This window comes from Triticum dicoccoides, chromosome 5A, assembly GCF_002162155.2.
Source record: "Triticum dicoccoides isolate Atlit2015 ecotype Zavitan chromosome 5A, WEW_v2.0, whole genome shotgun sequence".
Classification (NCBI taxonomy): Eukaryota; Viridiplantae; Streptophyta; class Magnoliopsida; order Poales; family Poaceae; genus Triticum; species Triticum dicoccoides.
The window spans coordinates 642,115,926-642,125,511 of record NC_041388.1 but is presented as its reverse complement, the minus strand read 5'-3'; the positions used below and the strand labels follow the sequence as shown (position 1 = coordinate 642,125,511).

Below are 9,586 nucleotides of genomic sequence, written 5' to 3'. Positions count from 1 at the left end.
GAAGCCCTTTTTATGGGCAGCAAAAAAAAACGACAATGTTTTTTACTATTGGGTAGCTGTTGGATGGCGTTTTTTGCCCTCCGATGCCCTCAAAACAGCTTGTGCCCTATTATAGGGCAGCTGTCGGAGATGCCTTGAGTACAGTACTATAGGTGGATGTGGGCAAGTGTAATAACTTGTAACACTCTTAGTGGAATGTTTCTTGTACCCTTTGCTTCACTAATATATGATACACATGTTATGCATATTTGAGAAAAAATGCAGATATCATTATTATTATACAATAAGATGAGCAAAGCACATATGCGTTGTGGCGCAAATGGTGGCAAACAATAAATAATGTGCTCGCCAAAACGACCCTTTCATTTGTTTGGCCTATTTTTCATTTCGTTTTTGATCGTACAGCTCGTCAGTACACAGGTCAGGTTAAATAAATTGGATAAATCATGTTCACGTTTGGACATGAAAGTCGAAATACAGTTCCAGATTTCATTTGAAATGTCTGCCTTCATATGTGCAAATAACAAGGTCTCACTATTGCTACACGATGAGTGGCAGCACATCCTTCTTTCTCTGAAAGTACACTGGTTATATCTAGGAGTTAAGACATCCTTTGATAGTACAAGGAAATACTCCCTCAGTAAGGAAACGGAACAATCAATGGTTGGTTTCAGCTATACTGGAAACCTTTTCCTCTGTGAATCTGTGATGGGTTACAGCTGTGCACTATGCCATGCCGACTCCTGTGTCCTGATTAAAGGCGTTTGCAACATGCGGTGCTTTCCATGACCCCGTCGCCGTCGGTGTTGGTAAGAGAACTGAACAGGTGTGCCTGTAAATTTCTGGTGCCCTTTTCCAGGAAAATTGGATTTATATTTGTAAAGACATGGGAAATTATCCGAGAAAAGACTACTTTTATCACACGCTTCACTCAGCAGGGAATGAGGGTTGGTGGATTTGAGCCAGAAGCACTAATTATGTGATGATTCCTTATCGTATTTTTTGGCCATCATCACCTCCAATTTCTTTGTTGTTAGGGATATTTGTTGTTATCCATGGTATGGCCAGGGAATAAGTATGGTCCTAGGTGGTGGTGGTGGTGCAGGGGAGATGGACACGGACAGAGAGAGGTGGGGGATCTTATCATGTACAGTGCCACTGCATCCTAACAACACGCTCACCTACCTAAATCTCACCATTTCACTTCCCTTTTTCAGCTCTACTGGGTTACAGATATCCCATGTTTCTCTTTGGCTTGCAGCCCTGAAGATGCAAGAAATTGAATATTCTCCAGATCTCAGATTCCGTAAAAATACATTTGTATCCATCTCCATTTGTAACAGAGCGTATGCTTCTTCGTAGTATTGTTCTGTTTCGTCTAGTACTTGCGTTGTTCAACAATAATGCGTGTGTATGTATATTGTATACCTACCATGATCCATAGAGTAGTACGTATCCAACAGGAAGGTGGCCAAAGACAGCTTTTCCATCTACCCAATATCCAAAATATGTCTTGCAGTTATCCTTTTTTTGTAGCACTAGGAAATTAGACAGGTCATTCTCTTTCTTTCTTTTTCTTTTCTTTTTTTTGCGGGGAGATCATTCTCTTTCGTTTTGCAAACAAATCATGATCTTCTTTTTTTTGCGGGAAAGGAACTTTTCATTCATCAATCATTATATTTATATTCAGAAATGACAATGCTAGCTATTTCCACAGGGGAGTTTCGAAGCCAACAGGCTATGCGACGTTGCGAGCGCACCATACAAGTAAGGGTGTGACTCGCTACATTCGCATATCTGCTGATTTTAGCTAGACTAATGTTTCTTTCATGAGCCAGAATCCTTCTGATCTCATTGACCTGGTTCGCATACCTCAAGCGCTCGACATCTTTAGACTGCACCATCTTCAACAACTCAGTGCAATCCGTCTCCACAACCAACGACAAATTGGACCAGTCGAGCGCAAGTCGAAGCCCTTCGTCCATGGCCGCATCTTCGCTTCCAGAGGATCACCACAATTAAAGAGCACCCGTGTCGCAGCGAAGATGACCGCTCCTTCATGATCCCGCAGGATCATCCCAGCCCCGGCTGTATCATCCTCTTTCAAGAAAGCACCATCTATATTCAACTTAGCATAATTCACATCAGAGGCCTTCCATTGATCGATTACCTGGGAAGCACGTCAAAGAACACACATGAAACAAATGATGATCTATTCCTAGGGCCATGAGATCACGTAACTCCCGAATACCGGAGAAATACCTTGTGTGCTATCAAACGTCACTTTGTAACTGGGTGATCATAAAGAGACTCTACGCGTATCTTCAAAGGTGTCTATTGGGTTGGCATGGATCAATACTGATATTTGTCACTCCGTGCGACAGAGAGATATCTCTAGGCCCTCTCAGTAATACAACATCGTAAATAGCTTGCAAGCAATGTGGCTAATGAATTAGTCACGAGAGCTTGTATTACGAAACGAGTAAAGAGACTTGTCGGTAACGAGATTGAACTAGGTATGGAGATACCGACGATCGAATCTCGGGAAAGTAACATATCGCCGGACAAAGGGAATTACATACGGGGTTAACCGAATCCTTGACTTCGTGGTTCAACCGATAAAAGATCTTCATGGAATATGTAGGAACCAATATGGGCATCTAGTTTCGCTATGAGTTATTAACCGGAGAGGTGTCTCGGTCATGTGTACATGATTCTCGAACCCGTAGGGTCCGCACGCTTAACATTTGGTGACGCTAGAGTAATATTGGGATATGCATGTTGGTGACCGAATTTTGTTCGGAGTCCCAGATGAGATCCCTGACGTCACGAGAAGCTTCAGAATGGCCCGAAGGTAAAGATTTATATATGGAAAGTTGCTTTCAGGGTTTCGGAAAAAGTTTCAGTTTTTTCGGTATTGTACCGAGAAGCGTCTAGAAAGTTCCAGAAACGTCTGGAGGAGTCTGAAAGTCCACCAAGGGTTTCACCATGTCCCAATGGCCAGCATGGGCTGAGGGGAGGCGCCCTGGCCTTATTGGCCCCGGCGCACCAGTCCCTCAAGGCTCATGTGGCTGGGAAAGGTGGAAAGTCCACCTGTGTATGGAAAGGAGGGAATTGGACTAGGAGTCCAACTCCTCCCCTTGGTGCACCAGCCCTAGGGCTTGGAGGGCCGGCCACCATGCCCCTCCACCTATATATATAGAGGGTAAGGGCGCCCCAAAAGGATACACAAGCCCTTGGTCCCATCTCTCCTCCATTACTTCGTAACTCCTTTGTCTTTGTTGTTTCGGTAGTGTCCGGCGTAGCCCTGCTGGAATCACTCCAGCACCATCACCGTCACGCCATCGTGCTGCCGGTGATCCCATCTACTTCTCCTCCCTCGCTTGCTGGATCAAGGAGAAGGAGAAATCATCGAGCCTTACGTGTGCTGAACTCGGAGGTGTCGTCCGTTCGGTACTTCATCGGTTTAGATCGCGATTGGGTCATGACGAGTATGGCTACATCAACCGCATGATATACGCTTCCGCTTAACGGTCTACGAGGGTACGTAGACACACTCTCCCCTCTCGTTGCTATACTTCTCCTAGATAGATCTTGGGTGTTCGTAGGATTTTTTTTTGATTTTCATGCTTCGTTCCCTTACATCGGGTGCTCCCGGCAGAGCTCTTCCATGTAGGCCTCGGCGGCGGCCTCGGCCTCGAGGCGTTCCCTCGCCTCGCGGTCCTCCCGTGCCATAGCCGAGCTCACGACCCCCGGCTTCGGTGGGACGAGGTGGACCGTACGTGTGCCTGGGGGGAAATTGAGTCGAGCCGCCGTGCCATGAAAGCGGACCTGCTAGCGGTCGAACTCCATGGTCGCGAGCTCGGCCGTGTGGAAGGTCCCGAGCCACCGGTAGTGTGGGTCTCTCGATCCATGATTTCGGCCACCCACGTCCCCCAGTATCACTGCCGGACCTCGAGCTAGGTCCTCGTTAGAAGTCGGGGCAAAGGGAGGACAGGGAAGTCCTCGAACCGGCGTAGGGGCGCGGCGGCGGGCAAATCAGGCAACCTGCGACGGTGGCTCGATGAAGAGCCCGCAGATGACAAGCCGCGCGCGTAGCTGCGCGGATCTGCGCTGCAGATTGGCTGCCGGGACTGGCGGCCACCACGTCCGGCCATCGGAAGGGCGGGGAGGGCTGGGGGCGCGCCAGCGGCAGTGCGGGGGGAGAAGAGGAGGCGGGGAGAAGAGGCACGATTTTACTCGACCACGTAGGGATGGAGTAAATATACTCAGATTTTTAGAAATGCGAAAAAAAAATTACTCCACTAAGCCGTATAGGGGATCGGCTAAATCAAACTTAGTGAAGTAAAAAGTCAAATTTACTCCACTGAAATGATATAGAGGATCGGCTAGAAATGCTCTTATCCGTTAGTGAGATGCTCTGTGGTCGAGGAATTTTGTTACCCTTGGTACGACCAGGGAATAAGTATGTATGGGGTAGGTAGGTAAGTGGCGATGCGGCCCGCCGTGCAGCGTAGTTAGGGCATCTCCAGCCGCGACCCCAAGAAGGCCCCCCATGCGTCTTTTCGTCCGCCGGCGCCAAAAAATCGGCCCAGTCGCGCCCCCAAGAGCCCAGTTTTTGCCGGCTCGGGCCGAAATTGGCGCCGGCGGACCCAACCCGAACTCGGCACGCTGGGGTTCGCTCGGGGGCGCCGGGCGAATCGTTTTTGGCGCGAAGAGCCGCGGGCCCGCCGCGTCAGCGACTCTACCCTCTTCTCGCCCCTTCATCGTCCTCATCGCCTTGTTTCCCGTGGCGAATCAATGCCAAAGCTGCCGCGCGCTGCTGCGCCGGTCAGCCTCCATTGATGCCTCACGGGCAGCGCAGTGAAGGCTGGGCGGCGCGTCCCTCGGCCGCCACGCAATCACGCCACGCGTAACGCGCCGGCCAAGCCTACCACGCGGCGCCTCCGCCTATAAAAGCCGACTGCAAGCGCGCCGGAGAGACTCACCCCGATCATCCACCGACGACGTGCTCATTTCTCCCCCTTTCCTCCTCTCGCCGTCACCAGTTGAGAAAGCATGGCCGAGCGTTTCCCAGGCGACGGCGCGGCGGCGAACGGATTCGGGCGCCGTCATCTGCACGAGGACGAGGCTCGCCTCCTTTTTGAGGCCGAGTACCCAGTCCCACAGGACATGCGGGTGCCTGGGGCTTGGAGGATCAGCGCCGGCGGCGTGCCGGTGCCACCACCACCCACCGGGGCGACGCGGCGTGCGGAGATCGCACGCATCCGCGCGTTCCTGCCGCGGGCGGCGAGGAAGGGGTCACGGTACGTCCCCGACAGCCCGCTCTGGGAGCCCTACTTCCGCCGCCGTCACGCTGAGCAGCTCGAGGCCACCAACGGCGTCGTGCCCTCTAGCAGGCTCAACTCTGATGGCCGGCGCCGGTGGTGGGGCGTGCCCGGCCGCACGTTGGAGGCCGTCCTCGAGTACATCGAGGGCGACAACACGACGCGCCTCGAGTATCCCGCTCCCCCGTCCTTCTCACGCCGCTGGGGAAGCTCCTGGACGTCGAGGCGCATGGAGACCGGGGCGTCCTCCTCGTCGTCCGGCGGCTCTCCCTGCCTCCACCTCCGCCCCGTCAAGCCGGAGCCCCAGGACACGCCTGTCAGCGCGCGTACCCCTAGCTCCGGCGGCTCTCCCTGCCTCCACCTCCGCCCCGTCAAGCCGGAGCCCCAGGACACGCCTGTCAGCGCGCGTACCCGCAGCTCCGGCGCCCTCGTCGAGCCCAAGGTGGAGTCCAACCTCCCCCCGTAGTACGAGGAGATAGCCCGGCGCGGCTTCTCCGACGAGGACGCCATGCGGTGGTTGCGCGACGACTACGTGCGCGAGGAGATGGTCCGGCAGCGCCGGGCCCTGGAGGAGATCGCCGCTCGCAAACGTGGGCGCGAGGACGGGGACGGTGTCATCGTCCTCGATAGCGACGGCGGCGACGCCCCCGGACCGTCCAACCCGCCGCGCCAACCGGGGGAGGGATGCAGTAGGGACGGAGGAGGCGTAGGCGGGGGCGACGACGACGACGACGACGGCGGTGACTACACGCGGTTCTACAGCCTCCTCGGCATGTAGAACCGCGTGGGCGGGCAGCGAGGCGGGCGGCGAGGGAGACGGCGGGGGTAGCCCGCGGTAGTTTTTTTCTTTTTTTGTAAAATATGTTTAAATTTGAACGAACTCGCCCGTGTTTGCGTTATGTTTGCGCCGAATTTAAACATTTTAAAAACCCGTGGGGGGGCGCGACTGGGGGGGCATCACGCCCCCAGTACGCGGTTTAGCGCCGGTGCGCCCCAGGGGCGATTTTTTGCCCCTCCTGGTGCGCCAACGGCTGGAGATGCCCTTAGACAGAGAGAGGTGGGGTGACCTTATCGTGTGCCACTGCATGTCATCTCTATCTGTGCTTCTGGTCTGGTACGGCCAACAACACATTGATCCGTTCGTCCTACCACGAGCAGTTTTCATGCCCGCCTAAGTCTTAAATGTTCTATTTTTCCTTTTCAGCTCTACTGAGCGGGCTTCCAGCCTGAAGTCTGAAGATCGAAGAGGCAATAAATTGAGTATGCAATAAATTGAATATACTCGAGAGTCCAGATCACACAATCTGTAAAGGTACGCTTTTTTTTGCGTACGCTTCTACCCATCACTATGTACCTATGCGTTGATGAGACAATAAAACATTTATTCTTTCAATGCAAATTGGCTCGTTCTATATGGTCAGTCATCTAAATAGTTTCTGGCTTGTATCCTTTTTATAGTGTTGCTAATGTATTTGGCAACTGGTTACATGAGATAGATCACATGTTTAGAACTCTTCTCAGGATGGTAGCATTTGCCGTTATTTGCTCGTTTTGGCTATGTAGAAATGATAAGGTTTTTAATAGTAAAAGTACTTCACTGATATAGCTTATCTACAGATGTACCGGGACTCTTAGTTTATGTTATAACGTATGAAGAATCGAAACCTATTTACGAAGGTGTGTACACGATTGAAGGCTACGGCGAAGGATATTTTTACCCAACATGGGTGGCAGCATGATTTTAGGATTGACTCCACTCCGCTTTAGGTGTTATACGGATCTTTTTGTATTTCAATTTTTTCTTATTTTTTGTTTGTATGAGAGAACCTTATTTCACTATGTTCATATTAGTTATGCAGAGACCGGGTGTAATGCTTAAATCTTTTAAGTAATAAAACCCGCCTTTTTAAAAAAAGTACCTGTGCGTACGACGTAGCGTTGTTATGTTTATTATGTTACTATACTTGCGTTGCTCTACATGTGTGTGTATACCTACCATGATCCACGGAGTAGTGTCCAAATACGGCCTTTCCATGATTCCATCCATCCATTTATTCACAACCCACCATACTGCATGCAGTTTTACAGCACTGTAAGAAGTTAGAGAGGCCGTCGTTCTCTTTCATTCTCTTTTCCAAACAGATGATCTCCGATCCTATCCTACTGTTGAAACGTAGCTTTCGGAATATTCACTGGACAAATGGATGAGGATAGAAGTGCCCTTCACTCATTGTGAGTGTGTGGAAGCGGAACCCTTCTGTGCGTGAACAACCTCGGCACATGATCGGCTGGCCTCATCGGCTGTGGACACTTGGGGTCCATTACATGGAGCAGCACACCAGTTTACCTTAGACTCTTCTCAGTGCTCCACGGTGTACAGGTGCTCCACAGTAGTGCTACACAAACGACACCCATGCACGACTGCTGCACGATTCTACACATCCAGCCATCAAAATATTGAATGAAGTCCAGCACGGCCATTTGATCATCAATCGTCCATGAATCGTCCATTTCGCATCGGCTGTCAAGTAGTTTCGAATATGATGTGGCAAAGCATTTAAAGAGGAGAGAGAGCATTATGATGACCCCAATAAAAACCAATGCTAAGCACGTGGACCTAGGCAAAAAGACTACCAACCAATACATGAAGGAGTTTTATTGCTAAACAATTAAATAGAGGAGACTTAGTTACAAAACTAAGCACCAATGCATTGGGGACATTAATTGCTAAGCATTTTAATACACTTAGCACCTCATTTTAGCACCAATGCATTGGGAGAGGTCTTACCATGATAACACAAGCTTTTTAGCCATGGCTGCAGCTGCATTATGGCGCGTGTCTGCTAAGCGTTGGCCACCTGTGGACACGAGCCATTCATCTATGCTTTGGAGGTCGGAGCACCGAGGGAGCACTGATAAAAAGGGCTTGGCTCCTAGTAGCCTCCCTCCTAGCCTAGGCAAATCTAATCGCTTCACGGGCAAGCGATCCATGCATATAGCCAGGAGAGTCCTCTGTCACGCATAGGCTATGTCTTCCTGTCTCGTTTGAGCTTTCATAATTTATATCGCAATCTGGTTTCCATTTGAGCTGCAGTCAGGGCCGGTCCTGATATTCTAAGGGCCCAGGGTGAAACTAAAACTTAGAGCCCCTTATCTAATATAAATATTGTAACAATGATAATGGATACGAGATATATAATGAGCTCATTTACGTACGCTTGCATACCTGCCGCCCGTAACATGGTTTGTACCGTTGTGTGTAGGTGATCCTCTTGTGAGATCCACAAGTGTGGGATCAGGATGAGTCCTCATAATTCCGGCACTATATGCTCGACACGGTACTTTGATTGTCTAGGTTTATTAGTCGCCTTCGAGTTTTGAGCATATTTTTTACCTAAAATTTGACAAACAAATAAACCACGTGTTGTATCACAAAATACATATAATTGAAAACATCCTTGGAATACTAATCCAATGATAGACTTTTTGGCATATGAATCATTTTTATGAGTTACATCTAATCAGCTTTAGGGTCAAAATTCAAGAGGACTTAATAAATATGCTGGACAGAGAAAGGATAGAGTAGCACGGTCCTCGCACCGTATTTGAGTTCTAATGAATATACACAAGTATAAAATGGTATGAATAAACACGTAAATAAACCCTAAAGCCATAAGGATATGTTGAATGGCGCAAATTATGTGTCATGTATGAAGAAGTAAATTAGTTAGTTCAAGCGAGGAACAGTAACATGATGTACCTGGGATCGGTTGAATCGGCGTCCGTAATCGGATGAAGGGCGCTTGATGATGACACAATATGAATTGGCGCCAGGCTTGGCGGAGGCGCTCGACTATGTGTATTGGATTCCGATGATCAGGGCCCCGGAACAGGAATCACCTCGGCCTTAGAGAAACAAAGCGATTCGGCGACTGCTACTAGCAAGAGAAACGGAAAGAGCGAGAACATGGGTAGTGAATATAAAATAGAGATCTGGATTTTGAAGGGAAAACGAGGTGATGGGGAAAGTCGCGATCGTAGGAAGGTTGCGTCTCTGTGCGATCGAAGGAAGGGCTGCCTCCGAAGATCCATGCGCCGCTCGCCTGCCTCGCTGGGCGTGGCCCATGGGTTACGTGTGCGTACACCGGAGGGGGGCCCCTGATCTTGGGGGCTCGGGGCGACCGCCCCCTGGCCCCCCTCAGGGTCGGTCCTGACTACAGTGTATCCGTTTGAACCCTGGAGAGCGCTCACAAGAGGGT

General features: G+C 50.3%; 1 long non-coding RNA gene across 1 annotated transcript; it reads right to left on the bottom strand.

The window, feature by feature from the left end:
• Positions 1–7,347: 7,347 nt before the first annotated feature.
• Positions 7,348–9,379, bottom strand: LOC119298236. The gene is made up of 3 exons (XR_005145823.1): positions 9,088–9,379; positions 8,554–8,721; positions 7,348–7,848 (listed from the first exon to the last, which is right to left on the bottom strand). It is a non-coding gene; the product is annotated as an uncharacterized LOC119298236 (long non-coding RNA).
• Between the last annotated feature and the right edge of the window lie 207 nt (positions 9,380–9,586).